Source organism: Balaenoptera musculus, chromosome 5 (assembly GCF_009873245.2).
Source record: "Balaenoptera musculus isolate JJ_BM4_2016_0621 chromosome 5, mBalMus1.pri.v3, whole genome shotgun sequence".
Lineage (NCBI taxonomy): Eukaryota > Metazoa > Chordata > Mammalia > Artiodactyla > Balaenopteridae > Balaenoptera > Balaenoptera musculus.
The window spans coordinates 107,916,634-107,943,165 of record NC_045789.1 but is presented as its reverse complement, the minus strand read 5'-3'; the positions used below and the strand labels follow the sequence as shown (position 1 = coordinate 107,943,165).

The window sequence follows — 26,532 nt, the reverse complement described above, 5'->3', positions numbered from 1 at the left end:
AGCTTTCCAAAGTAGACTTTTTTGGTTTTTTATTCTTCAGCACTTTTCCCCCACTTTAAGGAATATCACAGAATTAAGAGTTTGGGACAGATGGCTAATTAAGTAAAAATATGGAAGTAAAATTTCTTTTGCATTTCTCATGGCTAAAGGGTACTTAAAGGTACATAGAATCCTGTTCCATAGTGACCTTATTCTGCACATGAGAATGATTTGTTTTCTCTCCTACATTATGTAGGATCATGAAAATTCGTATTGGTGAATTTGTTTTTTAAAAATTTCTTCAGCAAAACGTGAACAAGCAAGAGGAAAATGAATTCATTCATTCTTATTTCATGAAAAATAATAGAACATCCATTGAGGTTTTTATCTAATCTGAAAGTGAAAAAAAATGTCAATGAGTGGAACACTGGTGAAATTTCTGAGTAAAGTTTAATTTTAAATTATAAATTTTTATATAAAGTACTTGAAGTAGGAAAAAGAATTTCAGAACTCTGGTCAGTATATTTACAACAATGTCTATAGCTAAAGAAAAGTGAAATAAAAGGATTAACAAAAATACTATACATTTTAATTGCTGACTTGTTAATTCTCAAAAACGTTGTCTTAGAAAATGACATTAGGACTATAATGAATCTCAATATAATATTTAATATTATGAAATTCTGGAAACAAAAAAGGAAACAAATTGGATTATAGGAAATTAATATTTTAGGTAATAATTTTAGTTTACATATAATTAGTACTGTTAATGTACTAATTATAATAGTATTATAATATTATAGTATTAATAATATTATCTATAACAAATGAAGCCAGATTTTTTGATAAAATAATATACCAATCCTGAGAAGTTTCCCATGGTAGAATAACAGCATATTTTTCTAAAAAAATAAATGAGGAAATAACTCCTACTGTCTTAAGCTGTTTGAGCAGTTAACTGCATGTGTCCATGTGTTGGTCAAACAAGAGCCCTTGTAGTACTTGCTCTTGTGTTAGTCAGCAAGACGGTCCTCAGAGGAGCACTGCGACTTCAAAGGAGAGCAGCTGCAGGCCAGATGGGGCGAGCGGTAGCCACGAAAGGGTTAATTTGGTAATTTCGTTAGCAAAGTGTCTTCTTCCCTGGCAGCTTTTCTATTATTTACACAAAAAAGTCATGGTGCTGAATTATAAGAGAAAAAGAATTGGTCTCTAACCCTCAAATTATTTTTCTTCTGCAGTATCTGGTTCACTCAGTATAACCCACTCTTATCTAATTCAGAATTATTATAAACTTTAATTGTGAACTTGTTATGAGGATCATCTGTGAGTGAGTGTGTGTGTGTGTGTGTGTGTGAGAGAGAGAGAGAGAGGGAGATTGTTTTGGAAGAGGGATGGATCTGTCTAAAACTTGGACTGAAATTGTGTAAATGAACTCAGAAAATTTATCTTAAGTGAATGTAAGCAAACTTTCAGATCTGTTGTGGCCACATTGGTCTTTGGAAATAGTCTGCAACGCAAGGGCATTGCATGGCAAACTCTCATAGCTTGGCTTTTATCCTCATGAGGTCTTAGGTTGGTAACAATCCAGGGATAAAGGAAGCTAAATGGCCCCACTTGGTGAGAGGAGAGGATGGTATGAGAACTTAATAGTGGAGAGGCTGCTAAACACAGTGTCTGCTGGCCGTTTCCATAAACCACGAAATGCTCTTTAAGTTCTTCAAACCAAATTACTTCAACCGCTAGATAAGGTTTCAATGCATGATATTATTATGCTGCAGTCTTTTTTCCCCCTTCCAAGTTAATATCTTTGTTTTGATTTTGGCTGGGGAAGTTCCTTTGTTGGTCAGCCGCAACATTTCCATTAATTCACATAAATTCCCCATCTCACAATGCTTGCCAGTTTTCTCCCTGCCCAAACAGGAGAGGTAACATTTGCAGCGTTGCATGAAACATCTAAAATTAAAATTATTTTTCCCAGAGCTTCACTGGATTGTGAATAACTTTGATATTATTCACAACCTTCCTAATCAAAGCAGTGAACTTGGGAATACTTTTTATTTTACCTAGGAACTAAAAATCTTGTATGATATTAGAAATTATTTATAGGTTTTAAAAAATAAAGGGGTACCAGAATTGCTTCAGAGATTTCAAAGAAATCTAGCTTGCCTGTTTTAGCTGCCCGGAGCAGCGATCCCTGAGAGCTTATATGGCGTCCCCCTTCAATTCCTAACGTCACGGAGCTACCCAAGAGGCTTCATGGGCCTAATCCAGCAATCTAATCAGTCACCAATCCAAGTGGCCAATATACTTACTCAATATCGATCAGGTGTGAAGCAAATTGGTCCTCATAGATACTGGGGCAATGATTACGTGGGCAAAGTTAACTAGAATTTCACAGTTTCAATAAACTAGAGAAATTAGTCTGTTAGTAGAATGATTAGGAACCTCCATTTATTGAGCATATTTTACCATGTATCAGGCATGGGCTAAGTACTTCATAGACACAATCTCTTGAATTACTGACAACAACCAGAGAGATAAACATTATTTTTAAAATTTTACAGATTTTTGGGTGTTGCTCCTTTAATCAATTTGCCCAAGGGTACATGGTCACCAATGGAAGAGTCAAGATTTAAGCAAGACTCTGAAGGCTATGCTCTGAACCCTTGCTACTCCATGCTATTTAATTGAACCCTGCTTAGCCAGACTTTGGGAAGAACGGAAAAGAATAAACTTCTTTGCACTTGAACCATTTTCTGATTGAAAGGAACCCAAAGAGAGATCCGTACTGGTTCTGTGCAGTATCCATGTGAGGTATTCATAGCTCCTGAAAAGACCCCCATTCAATCCATATGCAACTCTTTCCTTCTCAGAGGGCACAGGAACACCTGGTGAGGTCTCACTGAAACAGCTATGTGATAACAATGACAGCAATAAGCCCAAAGAGCTTTCGTCTGTCAGGCACTGTTCTAAGTGCTTTCCATGCAGTATCTCAATTCCATCTTCACAGCAACCCTATGAGGTAAATTCTCATGTCTCATGGGCCAGAGTTCAGTGGGGGTCGGTAGGAGATTTTTCTACTCAAATATATGTGTAAACGCTACCTACTGTATTCTCTTTTTAATGATTCATAGTTCACATTAGCCTAGTAAAGGCTCTGAGAATTTCTGCAGTAACGAAACTTATCTTTGTTCTAGCCAGAGTATTCAAAATTTATTTTAATATATACTCCTATCGCCACTAACACCTATTGACATGTCACAGAGTACAGATTGAGGATTGCTCTTCCAGATCTTCAGTAATAGCCTGAATTCAGAAACAAAGCCATGGACAAATCTTTAACGGCTAGGAGGTGGGGAGGGGGGCAGCAGGTGGAGAGGGGTGTTACTCCAGTGATTCTATAGACCACACCAGGGACACTGGGCTCAGGTGAGCAAAGCTGCATTCCACGTGCCAATCAGAAAGTTGTTTGCCAATGCAGAAATACATAGAGGGAAAGTCTGGCGCTTAACTACAGGTTGGCACTCGACCCAAACCTTTGAGCATTTCTGCTATTTCCTAATGCAAATCTTTCATCTAATGATCTGGTGATTCCATGGCTTAGGGCAGACTAGCACCATGAATGTAACTGATGATAATAGGATAAGTCTGTTCAAGCAGAGGTAATCTTGTTACATTTACTTGTGAAAATTGTTGGTATTTCACAGCCTGCTGTTTAACTCAGGACTCTGGGGAAAGGTTTAGCAAGTGATTTAGATTCAAAATCCCATCACCTTTCTGGCTCCATGGGATCACTTTAGAGTTTAGCATCAGGACGGAGACCAAAAGGAGCCATGCAAGGTTGGCCATGCAAACAACTGGAGTTAGAGGATCCAAGTGGCAAAATGAGTAAGGGAATGAACTATCACTGGAGTTCAGGTTTTGAAGCTGAGGATGTAGAATGAATGGTTATGAAGCCTTCAAAAGTTTGAGCCCCAATGAGGAACCTCATTGATGGGTTGGATTTGGAAAGATACAGATGAAGAAGAGTCGTATTCTGACATACACATGTGTGTATGTGCATCTGTACATGTGTGTATTGGAGGCCAGAAGAAAATAAGGAGTCAGTATGGAAAAAAGGACTGTGGCAAATTGGGCCCGTGTTCTGAAGGTCGCAAGAACTTGATCTGGCTGCATGACAGTGCTCGTAGGAAACTTTAGAAATGTAGGTTAAATTCAAGTTATGGGGTTCTCTGAAGGTCAGGCCAAGAATTTGGACTTGTCTTGGTAGTCAAAAGAGAGCCTTGAAGGTTCTTGAGCAGTGGGATGACATCAGAAGTGGTGTCTTAGCAAGAATCATCCAGTGGTGCTAGGCGGGGTAATCTGGAAAGAAAGGGAGGAGACAGAGTGCCATACAGAGGCATGGGGTGCAGCAGGATGAGGGCCTGGATTCGTACTGCAGTGGAATGGAGCCAGAAGGAGGGATTGGAAGGATTATGAAGTATAAGGGTGAAGACAGCTGTAGAAGAATATGGGCGTACAAACCTGGGTGATCCCTGAAACGGAGGTTGAAATAACTAACTCTGAACCACATTTTATCTATGCAGCACATCAATTTGGTCAATACACTGAATAATTATTAGTATAAACACATTGTCTCATACCAAAAAAGTGCCATTTCAATAACTGTAAAAATTATTTTTACAAAATTTTTCCTAATCCATGGCAAAAAACTGAAATGTGCTCTCTCATAATTTGTGAGACTATATTAATTATTTTTCCCAAGTGATATCCACCATGGATTGATATTGGAAGGGCATTCTTCCTTTGCATAAATTCTATACTCACAGAGAACAAAACTTTTTAATCTAAAAAGGAGATAATCTGATGCCTATTCTATTTAACATCCTGCCTTCAAAGTCTATGCCATAGATTTCAGCTTCCTCGTGGTCATTTTCTTCTATATGTGCAGAAGGAAAAGAGAAAAAGACAGATCTTTATTTTGAACACTGAGTATATTTTCCATGTGTGCTTCCTGATCCTTCTCCAACCTGTTTACTGCACCAGGAGGCTGACCTACAAGAAATATCTCAGGGGTACCCTCGTTTTTGGTTCCCAGTTGAGCCTGGCCATCAGAAGAGACCAGTCAGGAGACTGTGTGGTAGGAGGAGATGCTGTGGTTTGTGGGAGACATTCCCCTGGCCCCACTCTGCCTTCAGTGACATCATGTTGTTAGCTTTCATTCAGGTGTGATTGGAGAATTTATACCATGGCCATGAGCACATGTTACAAATCAGGGCTTTCATTTTTGGAAAGCCGGGTTACCTGCATGCTCCTAGAGGCGTGTGGTTCCAGGCACTTACGCCTTTTGTCCCCTCTGTACTTGGCCACCTAGGCCGGCTGTGTACCTTAACCAAAGGTGTATGGAGGGGACTCTCCACATAGCATCACTGTTCAGGTTCCTGCGACCACCACTTCGTCTTCAGGCTTAAGAGACGTAACGGTTTCCTGCCTTGCTCACCTCAGATTACTGCACTTCCTCTTTTGTTTCTCTAAACCTGTACCATCTAACATGGTAGCCACCAGCTACATGTGGCTATTGATCACTTGATGATGTGATTAACATAACAGTTTAACTGATGAGTTGAATTTTTTATTTTATTTAGTTAAAATTAATTAAATTTACATTAAAAAGCCAGACACAGTATAAAACATTTTCCCATTAAACACAGCTTTATTATTTTGGTAGGACTATATTTTACTTGAGAATTTATTATTTAAACTGAGATGAACTGTAAATGTAAAATACACACCAGATTTCAGTGACTTTATTTATTTTATTTTTGGCTGTGTTGGATCTTCACTGCTACGTGCAAGCTTTCTCTAGTTGCCGTGAGCAGGGGCTACTCTTCGTTTGAGTGCGTGGGCTTCTCATTGCAGTGGCTTCTCTTTGTTGCAGAGCACCGGCTCTAGCGCGCAGGCTTCAGTAGTTGTAGCACACGGGCTCAGTAGTTGTGGCATATGGGCTCCGTAGTTGTGGCTCGCGGGCTCTAGAGCACAGGCTCAGTAGTTGTGGAGCACAGGCTTAGTTGCTCCGCGGCATGTGGGATCTTCCTGGACCAGGGCTCGAACCTGTGTCCCTTGCATTTGCAGATGGATTCTTAACCACTGCACCACCAGGGAAGTCCTTCAGTGACTTACTATGAAAAAAAATCTTCCTAACCTTTTTTTATATTTATTACATATTAAAATGATATTTTGAATAGGTTGGGTTAAACTAAGTATATCATTAAGATTAATTTTGCCTGTTTCTTTTCACTTTTTTAATGCAGTTAACAGAAAATTCTAAATTAGTATGTTGCTCCCACTAATGGACATTCCTGCTGTAAATCTTGCCCACACTACTGTAAATAGCCCCTTTATACTCTTCAAATACACAGCTTAAATATGCCGTCAGTTTTGACTGGTGGAACCCTGATTCCACTAAAACCAAAAAAAAAAAAAAAAAACCAGAAAACTGTGACTAATTTTATTTCTTGTGAGTTAAATCACCACTCTGTTTTTAAAGAGAAAAAAAATAGGCTTCTTTGAGGGGGATACATATATTCAGTAGGCACTATTAGCTTGGCGACACTTGGCTTTTAAAGATGTTTCCTAAACAATTTTTACAGTGTGCTCTAGTAGAGTAATCCTCAAAAATGTTTCCCGAATGGAAGGAAGTATTAATATTGTTAAGCAGCTATCAGATGCCAGAAAGTTTTTTGATAGATTATCCAATCTATCCAATCTCCCAGACCACATTCCATTTCTTCCGCAGCCCCACGGGTAACACTTTCAAACAGACCTAGAAAAGACCATAGCTCACAAATTCCATGAAAAGGAGCTTCTAGCGGAGGCTTGTCAGGTCACTTGCAGGAAGGCAGAGACAGAGGTTTGGTGGGATAAATCAAGCTGGTCTGGGCAGGCTGCGTTCTGCTGAGCCCACCGCCAACCCCAGCGCAGTCTCACCCCATCCTTAATCAGAGTGCTACGTGGACCATTAGGCAGTCTTGCTTCCCTTTAATGACACTGGGAAAGGATGTAAAGAGAGGCTCAGAGATGTAAACTGTACCCAAATCACACAAGGGACGAAGGTCCTTGAGCTTGGGGTTGAAAACATCATAGTGCTGCCTCCCATTCTTGTTTTCAATCTATGCATAATTTGATCCTCCTGCATTTGACTCTGACCTACACTGTAATTCTTCATGGGAGTTTTAAAGTGATGTTTACACACATGTTAGCACTTGTTGCTTTGGACTTCACTGTATCCTCCCTAGCTAAATGGGTGTGAGATAAAAATGTGTTTTTAAATGCAGGTAGGGATTGTACTTGAACCCATGTTAATTCTGGAATTGTGCACAGCTGTGTGACATTAAACACTAAAAAGGGAATTACAGGAACTGCCAGAATCACTGCAAAATTGGTCATGGTTTTGTACTCCTTATTTAGTGCAAGGAATTCTTTGGATAATTCTTTGCATAATAAATAGTGACTATCTGATTAAATGTAACAAAGAAAGGGATGCTCCTTCCTTTATCCATTTTATATTTTTGGTCTGATCTAATATGACTGTGTAACCATCTAGACACGCTCTCATCTAAATTCTTCCAAAACTGAAAACAGAGGCAGTGTTACTTGGGGATTAAAAGAGAGCTTGGAAGCAGGCAGACCTGAGTTCAGCTGTGTTACCTAGATGCTGTGTGACTGTGGCCTAGTTCCTATACCTCTCTGCACCTCCATTTCCTTGTCTGCAAGAAGAGGGTAACAGCATAGCAGTTAGAGTTCTTCAGGTATAAGCAATAGAAATCAACTCTTAAGCAACCTATACAAAATATTTTTTAAAAAGGAATTTATTGTAAGGATATGAGAAAGCTGAAATAATCAAATGAAGGAATGAACTGAGCCTCAGAAGAGCATGAACCCATGGCACTCCAGGGTTCTAGAAAACAAGACCTTTGGGGCCTTATTAGGGCACCTCAGCCAAAATAAAAGACCTCTTATAAGATTTCATCCTTTGGATTTTTTACTCAAGATGCAAATTCCCAGAAAGAGTCTGAGTGGCCTAGTTGAGGTCCTGCCTTCCTTTCCTTGATGAAGGGAGGGCAGGAGAAGGAAGGGTGCCCCCACTGACAAACTGTAGTAAATGAGGGAGGCTGATTTCTTAAATAAAACATCAGGGTGGTGTTACCAAGGAAAGGGATATGGGTGCTGGACAAGCAAAAGAAATGAAGTATTTTATATTCTCTTGACTTATATAGAGTCATTATACCGTTCAAATGAGATCACTGACATAGGTACACACAGTAACAGTACATATAAATTGTCAATAAAGATAATTTTTAAAAATTATCAATAAGAAAAAATTCATAATTTAGTTTATTCTTCTCATTATGCTCTCAGAGCATATTTTAAATACACACGCACACAAACAGAGCAGTCCCTTAGATCTTACTAACGGGGGCATTTTAACAATTTGCTAACTAGATAGATATATATGGAAAACAAAATAAGTAGTAATTATATCCCAAATAGTTAGCATGCAATTATTTAATTAAAAAATCTGCCTTCACTTTTTCAAACATAAGCCAACAATAAATCCCATGCCATCTATTTTAGTTATGGTAAATCATAGTCATATGTGGTCGTGATTATGGCTAATCGTGGGATAAAGGATTTAATTTTAGAGTATGAATGAAATACATTCTTGTTGACATTTATGCATGACAGTCTCGGAACAATAGGGGAAGAGCTAACAGCCATGTGATGTAAAACCCCCTATAAAGAGAATAATAAAGAACATTTAAATCAAGGATTCTGATTCTTAATGATGGTACTGATGATTCTAGAAGCTTGGGCTCTCCATATTTAGAATGCACCAGCTGCTTCAAATTAGAGAGACTGTAGACTCTTCTGACGTGGGTTCATTGATGGGTGTGTGTGTGTGTGTGTGTGTGTGTGAGAGAGAGAATAAGTCTTTCCAGCTATATGCAAACAGAACGTCTAGAACACTTCCCTGAACTATCAGTCTACAGAGGAAAATATTCTGTGGTAAACTGCTATCCCACACTAAGATGGCGAATCTACGTTGAAATTGTAACTTTTAAAGAACATTAAGATAGATTCTGTTTACACTTGGCCTGAAATTGCTTACGAACTGAACGAAAGTGCCAGGAACTTAAAGGAACCAACTGTATTTATTATTTTTTTCAAACACGTCTGCTTTCATTCACTTCACAATAATGTCTTCCTTAAAACTAAATGATTAGCATCCTTAAGAGCAAGGCCTCAAACAATTAACGTAAGACTTGAAGTTATTTCCCTCATTGGAATTTTTAGTAAAAATCAAAATATTCATTCAATATCAAGAGGAACCAGAGATGCCCTCTGCTTCTATAACCACACCTCTAGTAAGAGAAACTCCTGCTGCACTACTACATAGTGGTCAAGATATAATCCTGTCAAAACTTTTCAGGGACTTCTGCAAATAAATATGGGTGAAGGAAATTTTAAATTGTGCCATTTTATAATGTACTGTGTGCAGTACACTCTTGATATTGAAATCACCCTTTCTATTCTGGAAATATCTTAACATTCACACAGTGACTCTGAGCTACCATTAGGGGGCAATGTGGAGGAAGCTTGGCTAACTGGACCTATTGATTCCTTCAGTGTAGTTTTCATTTTATTGTATTTGTCCTCTCTGATTGTTCTTTATATTTTCTTGTTAAAAAATTCTACTAACTTCTGCTCTGTACATTCGTTCTCTTCCCAAGTTCTTTGATCATCTTTACGATCCTTATTCTGAACTCTTTCTTGGGTAGACTGCCTACCTCCACTTCTCTTAGTTCTTCTGGGGTTTTATTTTGTTCCTTCATCTGGAACATATTCCTCTGCCACCTCATTTCGTCTAAGTTGCTATCGGTATTTTTATGTATGTGGTAGGTTGGTTACATTTCTCAACCTTGGCGAAGTGGTCCTCTGTAGGAGGTGCCCTGTGGGTCCCAGCTGTGCACTCCCCTCTGGTCACCCAAGTTCTAGGGGTTTCCCCTAAGATGTGTGGGTCCTTCTGTGGTGGCAGGCTGACTTTGTGGGCAGTCTGATAGGCTTGGTTGGCTCCTAGTCTGGTTGGTTGCCAGGCCCTGTCTTGTATGGATACTGCTGGCTGCTGTTTAGCAGAGTCTGGTTACAAGGTGGCTGATTGCAGAACCCTAGGGGGCCCTAGGGCTAGTGCTCGCTCACCAGTGGGCAGAGTCAGGGTGCCCGAAGACCCACTGCAGGGGTATTGCCCACCCACTAGCAGGTGAAGCCAGAACGTGGGATTAGTGCCAGTCTACTGGCAGGCAGAGCTGGTTCCTGGAGTCTGGCTACAGGACCCAGAGATCCCAGAGCTTGTTTCAGCTCATTGGGGTGGGGGGTTCCTGACACAGTTGGGTATGAGGTCTGGGGTGTCCCGAAGGTTGTGAGGTCGGCCAGGGCCCAGCTAGTCCCAGGGTAGGGTCTGGCCTGCGTTGCAGGATCATAGTTTTCTTGCTTCTGGTGTCTGCCCCTGGTGGGTGAGGCTGGTCTAGAGGCTTATGCAGGCTTCCTGTCGGGAGGGTGCCTGCCCACTGATGGGTGGAGCTGGGTCTTAGCCCTCTGGTGGGGTGGGCCATGTCTAGGGGCATGTCTGCAGGCAGCTGTGGGCTCTTTAATCTTTAGGCAGCCAGTCTGCTGATGGGAGGGACCGTGTCCCCACCCAGTTAGTTGTTTGGCTGAGGTGTCCCAGCACTGGAGTCTACAGGCTGTTGAGTGGGTCCAGGTCTTGGCACTCATGAGCCAATATGTCAGCTGCCAGGAGCGTTCTCGCATTTGAATGTTCCCCAGTATGTCTCCCACCAGTGTCTATGTCCCGCAGGTGAGATGCAGCCCCGCCACACACACCTCTCCAGGAGACTCTAAGGCCAGCAGGTAAGTCTGGTGCAGGCTCCTATCAAATTACTGATTTTGCCCTGGGTCCTGGTGTGCATGAGATTTTGTGTGTACCCTTTAAGACTGCAGTCTCTAATTCCCCCAATCCTGTGGGGCTCCTGCAATTAACACCTGTTGACCTTCAATGCCAAATGCTCTGGGGGCTCATCTTCCTGGTGCCAGACCCCCTGGTGCCAGATCTTCTGGAGCCAGAACCCCCCTCGTTCTGGTCCCTTCTTTATGTCTCTAGTTGTAGATCTTTTCTGGTAGGTTCCAGTCTTTATCATCGATGGTTATTCTGCGCATAGTTGTGATTTTGATGTGCTCGTGAGAGGAGGTGAGCATAGGGTCCTTCTGCTCTGCCATCTTGGCTGCTTTCTGATCCAGCATCAGCCGGGATCTAAACTGAGTCCTGATCAAAGACTCAGGTGGATTTTGTATTGTATATTTGAATATCTGAGTGAGATTCCTTTCCTTCCTCATTCCCTCCCACCTTCCTCACTTCCTTCTTTCCTTCCTCTCCCCCTCCCTCCCTTTCTTCCTTCCTTTCTTTACTTAATGTTTTGTGATAATTATAGATTCACAAACAGTCGTAATAAATAACATAGATTTGCTGTACTCTTTGCCCAGTTTCTCCCAGTGGTAACAACTTGCAAAACTATAGTACAATATCACAACCAGGATAATGACATTGATATAGGTCAAGGTATAGAACATTTCCATTCCACAGGGACCTACCATGTTCCCTTTTATAGTCACATCCACTTCTCTCTTGCACTAATTCTGTCATTTCAAGAATGTTCCATAAATGGAGTCATACAGTATATAATCTTTGGAGATTGGCTTTTCTCACTCAGCATAATTTTCTGAAACTTCATTCAAGCTGTTGTGTGTATCAATAGTTCATCCTTTTTATTGCTGAGTAGAATTCCATGGTATGGATATACCAGTTTGTTCAACTATTCACCTGTTGAAAGACATCTGGGTTTGTTTCCAGTTTTTGTCTATTAAGAATAAAGCTGCTACAGAAGCTTGCATATGCTACAGAAGCTTGCTTCCAATGTTCATAGCAGCATTATTCACAATAACCAAAAGGCAGAAACAACTCAAATGCACATCAACAGATAAATGGATAAACAAAATGTGGTATATATATATATAAGCATGGAATATTATTCGGTCTTAAGAAGGAATGAAATTCTGTATATGCTACAACATGGATGCACCTTGAAAACATTATGCTAAGTGAAATAAGTCAGACACAAAATGACACATTGTATGATTTCACTTATATGAATTACCAAGAATAGGCAAATTCACAGAGACAGAAAGTAGCACAGAGGTTATGAGGGGCTGAAGGAGAGAGAGAAATGGGGAGTTATTTAATGAGTATGAAGTTTCTGTTTTGGATAATGAAGAAGTTCTGGAAATGGATAGTGGTGATGGTTGCACAATATTGTGAATGTTCTTAATGCTACTGAATTGTACACTTAAAAATGGTAAATTTTATGTTATGTATATTTTACCGCAATTAAAAAAAAAGAATATATAAGCATTTGTGCATAGGATTTTGTATGAACATAAGTCTTAATTTCTCTGGGATGAAAGTCCAGGAGTGCAACTGTTGGTTTGTATGATAGTTACATTTTTGTTTTTTAAGAAAATGCCAAACTGTTCTCCAGAGTACTATGCACTTTAATTCCCATCACCAATGTGTGAGTGATCCAGTTTCTCTGCATCCTCACCAAAATTTGGTGTTGTCACTAATATTTTAAAAAATGTTAATCATTCTGATAGTTGTGTATTGGTATCTCATTGTGGTTTTAATTTGCATTTCCCTAATAACCAATGACATTGAACATCTCTTCAGATGCATTTTGCCAATTTATATATCTTCTTAGGTGAAATATCCCTTCATGTCTTTTGCCTACTTTCTAGTTGTATTGTTTGCTTTTTTACTGTTGACTTTTGGGAGCTCTTTGCATATTCTACATACTAGATCTTTGTCAGAGATGTAGTTTGCCAACATTTTCTACTACTCTGTCACCTGTCTTTTAATCCTTCTAACAGCATCTTTCATAGAGCAAAAGTTTTAAATTTTGATGAAGTCTGATTTATCAGTTTTTCTTTTTGTGGATAATATTTTCTTTGTGTCGGGTCTAAGAACTCTTTGCTTAGTCCTAGATCCCAAAGTTTTCTCCTCCTTTTTTTTCTAAAAATTTTATAGTTTACATTTACATTTAAACCCATGATTTATTTTGAGTGAATTTTTGTATAAGGTATACAATTTAGGTCAATATTATTATTTTCCTTATGGATAACCAATTGCTTTTGCACCATTTGTTGAAAAGAGTATCCTTTCTCCATCAAATTTTTTAAGTAACCCTGAAATAATGCCTTTTTCTTCCTTCCTTCCCCCCTCCCTCCCTCCCTCTTTCTCTTTTTGGCCACTGCTTTACATTATCAACAGTATCTTCACTGTAGCTGGTTTTCTTTCTGTAAACAGAAGTTTTGGCACCTTCATGCTATGAAGTTTGATGACTGTGTATATGGAAGGCACAAATTCATATTCTCCTATATATTTATAAAACACCTAAATCAGCATTTTGCTAGCCCATTTTTGTACTTTCATAATCGTCATGTTAATTAATGAGCAAAAGAGAGATGGAGACGGGTAAAACATTCTGTCCTCTCTTTGCTGTACAGTGTACTCAGTGCCAGCAGCCTCAGTTCATCTGGGTTTATTTCTGTTCTGGTGTATTAGGAGCACCAGGAACTTGGGAATGAGGCACAGGTGACTTTGTAGTTAGCAAAAGTGGTGCTGAGAGCAGTAATTTATGCAAATAGATCCTATACATTCCTTCTTCCCTCCCTCCCTCCTTCCCTCCTTCCTTCTATGAATAGTTAATAAATAACTGGGAATAATATGTTACACAAAATAGACAGGTCTTTGCTTTCATAGAGGTTTTTATCCTAGTGACGGAGGAAGAAGACAAGTAAATAGATTAAATAATCATGGATTAGAATGAATGCCATTTTATAAGGTTTTATCATTGTCATACACTGAAATACTTCAAACATTCAAATATTAGTTGTGTTGACTGTGATAATAGAATGACAAAATGTGTCATTAGAGTGATATGTTTTGATTCATTGACACTATTTTATTGATTTGTCCAATATTTATTGTGTGTACCAGCATTGTGCTAGTTGCTGCTATAATCCCGAAGAAAAAAACTTCATATGTTTTGATTTCCAAGAATTTATAATTTAGCTGAGGAGATAAGAATATACATAAACAAGTGTCATATAAAGAGAATGAATGATACATGAAGGTAAAAAATTACAGAGTTCAGTGAAGAGGAACAGTCCCTTCCCTTGGGAATAATCATGGAAAAGCATGGGTAGGCAACATCGTAAAGCTGGGCTTTGCAGCCAACCTTAAAGGAAGACAGGATTTCAAGTAAAGACCATGGAGGAGGCAAAGGGTAATGGAATGATGGCCCTAAGAAAGGCTCAGCATGGAGAGAAAACACGATTCCTCTGTTTCAGAAATGACTGGTTTGACATCATAGTTTAAAAAGTAGGAGATTCAAATACAAAGGGAACAAATGCATGACAATGCATTCTGAATGCTAGTGGAGAGATGTCTATTTGTACCCTGACCCTATACTCACAACAGCTTATAAAAGAATTCAAACAAAGATTCAGGCTTTAAAGAGGATGGAAGACTGTTTCCATTTGTGTAATAGCTTTGAAGATTTTAGACTGAATAATGAATAAAGTGTAATGTTTTACTAAAAAAAATTTATTTTTCCAATGAAAGGCTAGAAATACTTAACTAATGTGTCAGCATGAAATCACAATAATTTGACTGTTATTTCAATTTACTTAAAAAAGTAAATTCAGACCATACCTTCATGAATCCACAGGGCACAATTTTGCTTTACTCTGATTCCATCCATTATTACAATATATTTTGCATCAGCAAAATTATGAGCAGATCCTTCTCACCCTGTTGCTTTTTTCAATTGGGCAGCATGTTCAAGAGTTGGAGTCCTGACCTGTATTGAATCCTTGCTCGTGTCACTTAATAATAATAATGTTTACATCATGTTGTTGTTGTAAGGATAGAAGGAGACCAGGTATGTGAATTTTTTTTAAAATTGGTATAGTGCAAATTTAATATTATTAGATAATAAACTTCATGATGGCTTAGACTGCCCTTCATATATCTTTGCATTCCCCGAGTGCCTGCTGTGGTACCCGGCACACGGCACCTATTTACTCTCAGTAGCATTATTGAAAATAGCAACAATACCACAGTACATTTATTTGCCTGTACACATAGAGTCTGTTTTTATGTTTGTTGATGAATCAATGAATGTTCTATGAACTTGTTTATAAAGAATTTATTATGTAATTATTCTGTTTAATCATAGTGAACCATTCAGAATAGAAAAGTCACATTACTTTTGTCAAAGAAAAAACCACTCACAGAATTATTACTCGTTATACTTCTGGGATGATATATCTAGTGTAATGCTGAATAAAAGTCAAATTACATGTGTTCTGCTGGCTTCACTTTATGTTTAAGAAGATATAATATAGTCAGTATATAACATGCAGAAAAGTTTAAATTTAAACTAAATATTTAAACTTAATTTTTGATAACATGATTATACATATGTGTATATATATATAAACACAAATATATCTATAAGTATATACCTATATATGTAAATATGTAGATGTATAGATATTACAGATATACAAGCATATGGTCTAAATTGAAATTAATACTGCTAGTGCCTCAGAATGTGCTGAGTTTCAAGTCACATTGATAGTGAAACAAAATAAACATGTATAGCTATACAGCAATTATGTTGTTAAAATTAAAATTTTATTCCAGATCTTTTACTGCATTCTATATGGGAGAAGCTTTCTGTAATATAGATTGGTGTAGCAGAAACTGTAATACAACTACCAAAATGAAATTTTATGTGTAGGTTTGCGGATGAGTAATTTAAGACTTGTGGTAGTAAAGTGACTAGTTTTATGTATTGTCCCCTTATGAATCTATTTGACCACTTATAAAAGTCTTACGTGGTTAAATGTCCAGGTTTAACAAACAAACAAACACCTGGATACTGTGATGTATGAGAAAAGACAGAAACTGCATCTGTGCACGAGTGCAGCGAGTTTAAGTCGGTAGTAAGTCTGCGAACAGTACGGCATCTGCTGAGTGTGTTACACACTTAGCAGAGCAGATCCTGAACACGTGCAAATCCTCACGGTTTTGGTCAGCAACAGTGTCCAACAGTGATATGGAGCTCCTTCTAGGATAAGTCACAAGTGTGTAATTTACCATGGAGTGGCCTATTTATGGTACACAGGAGGATACCTTGCTGGTTGTTTTTTCCCAGAGTTATTAAATCTTAGCGGCAGTTAAAATCCAGGATACTGTATGACTTTACACAAGATGACAGGATGCTTCCTACACTCTTCCTGTCTTTGAAAAAATGATATTAAGTAGTCTAATCAGAACTCAAGGAATGGGAAAAACGTGAGTTTTTGAGCTAGATGAACTTGCCTTCAAATCCTGGCTCTTTATTTAGCTTTTTTTGGCCCAAGTTTTCGTCTTTTTGTACAACAGACAGAACAATATGCACCTTGTATGGTCATTTTGAGTATTAAATGAGATAATGGATGCAAACCTTCAATATAACGCCCAGCATCTATTAGACGCTCACACTCCCTCATCCTTCAACATCACACCTCCTTTCCATTTCCATCGTCCAAGGGGAAGCTAAGAAAAAAATCTTAAGAGTTTTATAAATTTTCATAGTAAAAACTTTGAATGCTTTCCTGTTGAAAATTGATGCTGATTCATAAAAAAAGAATGCAATAGCTTCGGAGATACTGGTACCTATAAGAAAGAGCCAGCAACTGTTCTAAGAGCTTTATATATGTTATTAATCCATACATTAATAAATACCCCATCTGGCAGATATTATTCTAAGCATTTTGCATATGCTTATCATAACAATCATGAGGAAGAAAGTACCAACGTACTTATATTGGCCTTATTACAAGAATACAAGCTCGGCAAGAGGAAGGCATATTTAACAGCCACCTTGTATTTTAATGTTACTTTGCTCTGCACTTAATACACAGTTGAGAAACATTAGTTGATTTTTCTTTCTTGAGAACTTTCACTGCTAAACCCAGAACGATGACAGTATAGAGACTCCATTTCCCTGATCCAAGTACTAACCAAGAAGCTCTAAGCAGTAAAGATCTACCTAGTAAGCGAAAAAGCAAGAGTCCTGCTTTGTAATTTGTGAATAACCTTGATAAAGTTCAAACCTTGTGAACTGGTTTGTTCATTTATGTAGAGATGGGGTGGAGAGGTGGGGTGGGGGGCAGGCAGAGAAAGAGTGAGAGAGAGGGAGGAAGGGAAGGAGGGAGGGAGGAAGGGAGATGACAGTTCTCTGAATCCTCAGGTGTTCGAGATTACTGGCGAATTACTCTTGAAGTACTCAGATTGCATTTCAGGAGTTGCACTGAAAAAAGGTGTATTAGCAAAAAATTTATTATGGCATGACCAGTCTGAGACCCTTACTTCTCTGAACCTATTAACTAGCATCACAAAGGAATGGATGCTGCATTGCAATGGACTTGGAGTACCAAAGGGAGTCGTGTCAGGTCGCTACATCTGGATGGCTTTCACGGGTGGAAAATAAAATAATGAGGATACCCACTGGGCCACCCACTGCAAAATGTGGGTGACGAAATAAGCCAACGGAACCTCTAATGAGTGTTTACTCCAAAGGACTCTGCATGTAAACTATTTCCAGACTGATGTGGTGCCAAGCTTAGAGCATTAAGTCTTTCAATGGCTTTTGTTGGTCAGCAGCCAAGGCATCTAGGAACAAAGGAGGGGGTCTCCTTATTAAACATATCAAGAATATTACTTTCAGACAAGAAGAATGCAAAGAATGGATCAAAGAACACCATAAAATAGATGGAAGACAGTAGAAATAAGTAATAACAGCATCATTAATACTCAGAGTTCAGGGTGATTTCGTTTAGTTAGGGCATTATTTTTCAGAAGACTTTAAAGCACTGCTTAACATTTATGTGGTCTGGCCTACATTATAGGTAGTTGTGTACATGCCTTTGGTTTTGATGATCTGGAGGGCAGGAGTTTCCTCTGCCCTGTCTCATGAGTGTGCCATTAATCTTCTGGTTCTTTCTTCTTCCAGCACTAAGCAGAGTATAGGTATAGGTTGTTTAAGAATTATTTCTGAAATATGTTAAATTGAATTTGCAACCACTATTGCTTTAATAATATAAAAAACATGAGGAGGAACATATCATGGTATTTTTTTTTTTAAGGAGAGGTAAATCTGTAATACAAAGAAATTGCATGTCTAGAGGGAATAACTCAATATCACTTAGAAAGTTAGTGGCTGGGTTTATCCTGACTTAGGGACCTTGTATATCTCAGACTAATCAAATCCCCCAAAGCAATGCAAATGACAGAGTACATATGGAAAATCACATTCTCTGTATGTTTACCCAGAGAAAATACAAAGCAAGAAAATGTTTGCACACTGTGACAAAAGTCAGTGCTAGAACAGATTCTAAAATGGCCACCCAAACAAATGTTTACTTCTGTAAAGCAAAGCAAAGCAAAACAAAACCTAATTGGGTATTTTAAAAGTTTGAAACATAACAACAACACTTACTTGATTCCTTTCTTCCGTTTCCAAATAGTTGTGTTAACATTTTGGAACATTTACCTTTCTGATCCTTCTCAAAGAAGTGGTCAATTGCATTTTATAGCAAGATTTCCTAAGAGACATTGTCAAATGTAAATCTTGGCCACCAGTTTCTCCCTCTTTAGGCACAAGGCGGCCACATGGGTGTTCAGAGCTGGCCTGCAATCCTGGAACTGCACTGCATGGTTTAAGGACTTTCCCGACGATCAGCATTGCCTGTCCTGCCACAGTCCTAGCATAGGTAACCGTCCCTCTTTTCTAAACGGACTACAATTGCATGCTTGCAGTTATACACATATTCAGAAAGCTTCCAAAATGTTTGTTTATAGTCTTAATTTAACAATCTCATATAGTGCCAGAAAATGTTTTCTGTGAAGTCGATAGCAACATGATCCCTATTTCATAAATGTGAAAACTGAGGTTAAATAAACTGTTGAAGGTCATGCAGCTCAAAAGTGGTAAAACTGGGATTCAAACCCAAGCCACCTGGCTCAAGCACACTAAAGTTTAACCCCAACTCAAAAACACATGTTCTAAGGAAAATAACGATAGTGGTTGGATTTTCATAAAGCCCCATCCAAGTCAATATCCCTGAAACTGTATGGGATGCATCCCCCTCCCTTATTTCACATCCGGCTCCGCAGTAGAGACAGGAAGTTCTCCAGGTCTTATGCCCCTGGGGTGGGGGTGGGGGTCCCACATAGTAGATTCCAGAGGAAAGTTGGAATTATGAGAGTGAAGGAGATTTCTGACCAGTTTACACTCCTGGGGATATTTCTGTGCTCTCGAGGACTCCCTGTCTTCCTCTTGTCAGCTCCTTTCCTTTGCTACCACCAGTAAATTCCAAGTTGCTTTATTTCCCCTTACTTCAGAAGGCGGTAGAATATTTCTCACACCTAAAGCAAGCAAAGTGTATCAAAAACTTTTTCTTTTTCTTTTTTTTTGGCTGCGTTGGGTCTTCGTTGCTGCTCTAGTTGCGGCGAGCTGGGGTTACTCCTCCTTGCGGTGCGCGGGCTTCTCACTGTGGTGGCTTCTCTTGTTGCGGAGCACGGGCTCTAGGAACACAGGCTTCAGTAGTTCTGGTGCGTGGGCTCAGTAGTTGTGAGTCACGGGCTCTAGAGTGCAGGCTCAGTAGTTGTGGCGCACAGGCTTAGTTGCTCCGCGGCATGTGGGATCTTGCCGGCCCAAGGCTCGAACCCGTGTCCCCTGCACTGGCAGGTGGATTCTTAACCTCTGTGCCACCAGGGAAGCCCGTATCAAAAACTTTTAAAGTTTCTATTGCCAGGGGGCAGAAAGAAACAGGTTGAAAGTATGTCAGAAGGGAAAACATATCCCTCCTTTCTTTTTTTAAACTATCCTTTCCCCTCCCCACCCCATCATTTAAACACTACAATTGGTCCAAGTTATGTAATTGATTTTCAGAGTAAAGCTTTTTTGGTGTGTAATTCTGGAGTCAGCATGACGCTGAATTTCTAAGGGGAAGGCTGGGACACGTGGGAACAGATATATGAGGAAAGGGAGGCCTTAGCACTACTGAGAGAGTAGGTCCCAGGAGTGATGGAGCTCAGGGAAATAGTCCTGGAGAAGGAGAAGTGGGAGCACGTGGGATGCCTCCAGGCTGTGTGAGATGAGAGGGAAGAGGGGTCCCGAACCGGAGCCTAAAAGTTTGAGCAAAGGCAGAGGAAGGAAAGCCAGGCTTCGGTTCTCAGCAAAGATCATGAAACTGCTTCTTTGCAGTAATTGACGCCTGAAGAAAAAAAGAATAAAAAAAAAGCATAAATCAGCCTCATCCTCCAGGAACCTAGCACTCAAGTTAATTCCAGAAAGGAGTTGGGATTTGTTTTAGGTCAAATGCTGAAATTCTTCTTGAGTACTTTTGTTTTACTCTGGGAGTGTCTCTAAGTTGACCAGTCATGCTTCTGTGAAATCCAAATTGGCAACATGGGAAAGGGAGGAAGAATATGACCGTATATCTTGAGGGAGTGTCTTTTTATCTCCTCTTCAGTGGGGGAGTCAATAATATTAACTCCTTTTCTCTTAACCTGAAGGAACTACAACCAGAGCCAGCTCTTCAATTTTCTGTAAATCCCACATGTGACAAGCGTTCGAGAATCCCGCCAACACATTCAAAGCCAAACTGCCCAGAAAGCCATATGGAAAATGGAGACTCAGTGACCTCATTATGCAGAGCATTTTATGCATTATGTATTTCTGCTATCTGGTGGGCACACTGTGTTTCACAACAACTTTAATTAAAAGTAAATATAATATTTGCAATAAATTTAAGAATATGAAGCAAGGTCCCATTATTTAGACTCTTACTTTAAATCTTAATCACAATCAAGACCTCCTTAGAGGAAAGAAAAAAAAAAGATTTATGTGTATGTGCACACGCACACACACACACACACACACACACACTAATATGCTAGAGAGAGGGCGGGTATGGTTGAATCACTTTAAGCAAGTCGCTAAACTATCCTAGCTTTATTATCCCCATCTATAAAAATGACAATAACAACCAAAATGAGACAAGCTCTGTAAAAAGTTGAGGCGCCTCACCGTGGATGGGGGCTCTATTTGACTGAGGTATCTCCAAATCTTGGACCTCTAATACGTCTCACTCTCTGAGGTTTCCTTCCTTCCCTTCTTTCCTCCCTCCATCCCTTTCTTCCTCTCTTCTTCATTTCTTAATATGTATTTATCAACTAAAGTGCTATCTATTGTGTTCGAGGTAATTAACAGAATCCCCAGCAGAGAAGAAAGATCTGTGCCCTAAGAAAGATGGATGCATCCTCCTCTTTAAAATCCTTATGTAACTTCCTAGTACTTTTACAACAGAGACCAGTATCTGGGTCATGGCTTAGCAAGCCGCATCTCACTCCACTGCCATCTTGTTCTCACCTCTCTGGACACTTCGGCCTTCTTTGTCACCATGCAGTCTCCTGCCACAGGGATTTTACACAAACCATTTCCATTTTCTAAAGCTTTTCCTCAGCATGGCTCTCCCTTCAATTTGTTAACTCACAGGCACCCTTCAGCCCTTCAGCTCCTCAGAAGAACTTTCTCTGACCCTTCATCTGGATGAGGCTCTTTTGCTGTGTGCTTCTATAGCACTGTGCCACATTTACTTATCTAAGCTTATCGTATTTATTACTCCCTACTCTACCAAGCAGCAGGCTCCCTAAGAGCAAACACTGTGTCTGTTTACTTCCACCACTGGGAAGCCAGAGCCTCCCACAATCCCCGACCTGTGATAAGTGCTCAATATTTATTATTTGAATGAATGAATGAGTGAGTGAATCCACTAAGGAACTTCACTGTCCTCAGTTCTTGTCCCTATCAATCAGTTATTGTAAAGCTTTATATAAAGCAGTCCCTCCTCTAAATTAAAAAAAAAAATAATTGTGCACTTCTCTATTATACAAATGGACTATAATAATGAAGATAATTCTTTGAAGACAGTGCCTTATTGTGACCTTTCTTCTACTTGTAATCTATTATTAACCAGAAACCTGCAGCTGAAAAGCCGGGTACTTCTGAGACAGCCTCCAGAGAATTATGACTTCCAGGCTCTTCATTAAGATGCATATTGTTTAAAGAAAGGAAGAACCCCAGAGGCTTACAATATGCTCTTTCAAACACGACTATTTGCGAACAATGGTCAAGACATTTAGTTTACTTCCTAACAAACAGATGAGGTTTAAATAAAAAACACACATACATTCTTGGGAAAATTAAAATGGTTGAGAATTTAGAAGAGATGGAGAGTTGGCTGCTAATGAGAAAACCCCCAGGAAATTGATTAGGTTGGTATTCAGTTGCAGCTTTTATGACTGGAGTTGAGAGTAATGCTACATAAATTTTGGCCTATAATGCATATACTGACATAACTTCCATTGTGTGAAAGGCATATGAAAAAAATGAATGAATTGCATGATTCTCTTTAAACTCAGAGTCTGATATTATGTCACAAAAGCCAACTTTTACTGGAGACATTATGTTGGCTACTGTTTTTTGGTGAATTATTGTGTTAAATTACTACTTGGTCATTAAGTCATAATTTTAATCATCTTAGAATATAAATTATCCATGACTTACTACAAACATCTAAACCAACTTCATTTGAAATTATGTATGTAAAATCCTTTACGTTTTCCTAAATTATTTTTATATCTTAAATTACTATGTGTATCACTGGATTTTTCACTGGACTTCAAATATAACCAAGAACTTCTCAGTGGTATTAATATATTTTGGAAGAAAATTGAAAGAATTATATAAACAATTAAAAGCAAGTCAAGTAGGTTACATATATTAAATCATATTTTTGGTGGGATGCTCCAAACAGTTTTTATTCCTTTCTAATTGAGAATACCTGTATAACTCTTGGCTTTGACATTCTTGGGAAACCTATTCCTGCCAAACTTTTAGAAATAACTCATTAGGCTCACAAAAAGATATGTTGCTGTAGCTTTAACACAATGGCTGATATTACCTATGCCAAGAAACAAGAAAGACATACTAACTATCTGGATATTAGCTAAACAAGATAAAGGTATATTTCTATTTTATGTCTTCAAAACTGCTTAAGTGGTATTTAAATGTCAAGAAATGAAATTTATAAGACATAAAGTACATGAATATAAGAAAAATGTGGAAGGAGAAAGATTTCTTCTTTTACTTTTATTCTATTTGAAATCAAGTTAGGTTGAGTGAAAATGAATAGTTAGGGTTTTCCAAAGAAACAGAACCAATAGGAGAGAGATGTAATATATTTATAGATATAGATAGATACATAGATCTATATGTCTATATATCTATCTATCTATATATAGATAGATAGATAGATAGATAGCTGGCTCTATTTATCTATCTCCCTATCTATCTATCTAGCTTTTAAAAGAAATTGGCTCACATGATTGTGGGACAGGAAAATCTGAAATCTGTAGACTGGAAACTCATAAAGGGTAGACATTGCAGTCTTTAGGCCGAATTTCTGCTTCTCTGGGAACCCTCAGGTTTTGCTCTCAAGGCCTTTCAACTGATTGGATGAGGCCCACCCACATTATCGAGGGTAATCTCTCTTACTTAAAGTCAAATGATTGCAGATGCTACCACATCTACAAAATACCTGCACAGGAACATTCAGACACATCAATGTTTGATTAAATAACTCAGTACATTAGCCTACCAAAGCTGGCACATAAAACAAACCATCACAGACACCAAGTTGCTTATTAATCTCCAACTTTATCTGCCACTTGCCAGTGGAGACGAGGGGTGGCAGGGGGAAGCTTCGGAACCATGGAGGAGAGTGCTGCAACAGGGGTGCGGAGGGCAAAGCAGAGAGATTCCCGCACAGAGGGCCAGTGCCGACCAGCACTCACCAGCCCGAGAGCCCTGTCTGCTCACCCGCCGGGGCGGGCGGGGGCTGGGAGCTGAGGCTTAGGCTTCGGAGGTCAGACCCCAGGGAGAGGACTGGGGTTGGCTGCGTGAACACAGCCTGAAGGGGGCGAGTGCGTCACAGCTAGCCAGAGGGAGTCCAGGAAAAAGTCTGGAACTGCCTAAGAGTCAAGAGACCATTGTTTTGGAATGTGCAAGGAGAGGGGATTCAGACCACCGCCTAAACGAGCTCCAGAGACAGGCATGAGACGCTAAGGATGCTGCTGCAGCCACCAAGAAGCCTGTGTGCGAGCACAGGTCACTCTCCACACCGCCCCTCCTGGGAGCCTGTCCAGCCCGCCACTGCCAGGGTACCGTGATCCAGGGACAACTTCCCCAGGAGAACACACAGCATGCCTCAGGCTGTTGCAATGTCATGTTACCCTCTGCTGCCGCAGGCTTGCCCCACATTCTGTACCCCTCCGTCCCCCCGGCCTGAGTGAGCCAGAGCGCCCTAATTAGCCTCTACTTTAACCCCGTCCTGTCTGAGTGGGGAACAGATGCCCTCAGGTGACCTACACGCAGAGGCGGGGCCAAATCCAAAACTGAATGCCAGGAACTGTGCAAACAAAGAAGAGAAAGGGAAATTTCTCCCAGCAGTCTCAGGAGCAGCGGATTAAATCTCCACAGTCAACTTGATGTACCCTGCATCTGTGGAATACCTGAATAGACAATGAATCATCCCAAACTTGAGGCTGTGGACTTTGGGAGCAACTGTAGACTTGGAGTTTGCCTTCTGCATCCAATTTGTTTCTGGTTTTATGTTTATCTATCTTAGTTTATTATTTAGAGCTTATTATTGGTAGATTTCTTTATTGATTTGGTTGCTCTCTTCCTTTTTTATTTTTTATATATATATATATTCTTTTCCTTTTTCTCTTTTTCTGAATGTGTATGTGTATGCTTCTTTGCGTGATTTTTGTCTGTATAGCTTTGCTTTTGCCATTTGTCCTAGGGTTCTGACTGTCCTTATTTTTGTTGTTGTTTTTTGTTTTTTTTTAAGTATAGTTTTTAGCGCTTGTTATCATTGGTGGATTCGTTTTTGGTTTGGTTGCTCTCTTCTTTCTTTCTTTCTCTTTTATCTTTTTTTTATTACTTTAAATTTTTTAATTTTTAAGAATTTTTTTCTATTTTAATAACTTTCTTCCCTGCTCCCATCCTCCTTTCTTCTCTCTCTCTCTCTCTCTCTATCTCTCTCTCTCTCTCCTTTTCTCCCATGTATCTGAGCCATGTGGCTGACAGGGTCTTGGTGCTCTGGCTGGGTGTCAGGCCTGAGCCTCTGAGGTGGAAGGTCCACCAGACACCTCCCAGCCCCACGTAATATCAAAGAGGCAAAGGTCTCCCAGAGATCTCCATCTCAATGCTAAGACCCACTACACTCAACGACCAGCAAGCTACACTGCTGGACACCCTACGCCAAATAACTAGCAAGACAGGAACACAAACCCACCCATTAGCAGAGAGGCTGGCTAAAATCATAAGTTCACGGACATCCCAAAAAACACCACTGGACGTGGTCCTGCCCCCACAACCAGGCACAAGTCCCCTCCATCAGGAAGCCTACAGAACCCACTGAAACAACCTTACCCACTGGGAGCAGACACCAAAAACAACGGGAACTAAGACCCTGCAGCCTGCGAAACGGGACCCCAAACACAGTAGAGTTAGCAAATGAAAAGACAGAGAAATACACAGCAGATGAAGGAGCAGGGTAAAAACCCACCAGACCAGACAAATGAAGAGCAAGTCGGCAGTCTACCTGAAAAAAGAATTCAAAGTAATGATGGTAAAGATGATCCAAAATCGTGGAAATAGAATGGAGAAACTACAAGAAACGTTTACCAAGGACCGAGAAGAACTAAAGAGCAAACAAACAATGATGAACAACACAATAAATGAAATTAAAAATTCTCTAGAGGAATCAATAGAGAGTAACTGAGGCAAGAGAACACATAAGTCACCTAGAAGATAAAATAGTGGAAATAACTACTGCAGAACAGAATAAAGAAAAAACAATGAAAAGAATTGAGGACAATCTCAGAGACTTCTAGGAAAACATTAAACGCACCAACATTCAAATTATAGGGGTCCCAGAAGAAGAAGAGAAAAGAAAGGGACTGAGAAATATTGAAGAGATATAGTTGAAAACTTCCCTAATATGGGAAAGGAAATAATCAAGTCCAGGAAGAGCAGAGGGTCTCATACAGGATAAATCCAAGGAGAAACACACCAAGACACACATTAATCAAACTATCAAAAATTAAATACAAAGAAAAAATATTAAAAGCAGCAAGGGAAAAGCAACAAATAACATACAAGGAAATCCCCATAAGGATCTTTCAGCAGAAATTCTGCA

At 39.5% G+C, this 26,532-nt stretch overlaps 1 protein-coding gene and 1 non-coding gene across 3 annotated transcripts in view; one reads left to right on the top strand and one right to left on the bottom strand.

Moving 5' to 3' along the window:
- DKK2 (dickkopf WNT signaling pathway inhibitor 2) overlaps positions 1 to 26,532 on the top strand; it is a 105,385-nt gene that overhangs the window by 38,426 nt on the left and 40,427 nt on the right. The gene's annotated exons all lie outside the window — the stretch shown is intronic.
- LOC118896230 lies at positions 9,265 to 9,377 on the bottom strand. The gene has a single exon (XR_005020136.1). It is a non-coding gene; the product is annotated as a U5 spliceosomal RNA (small nuclear RNA).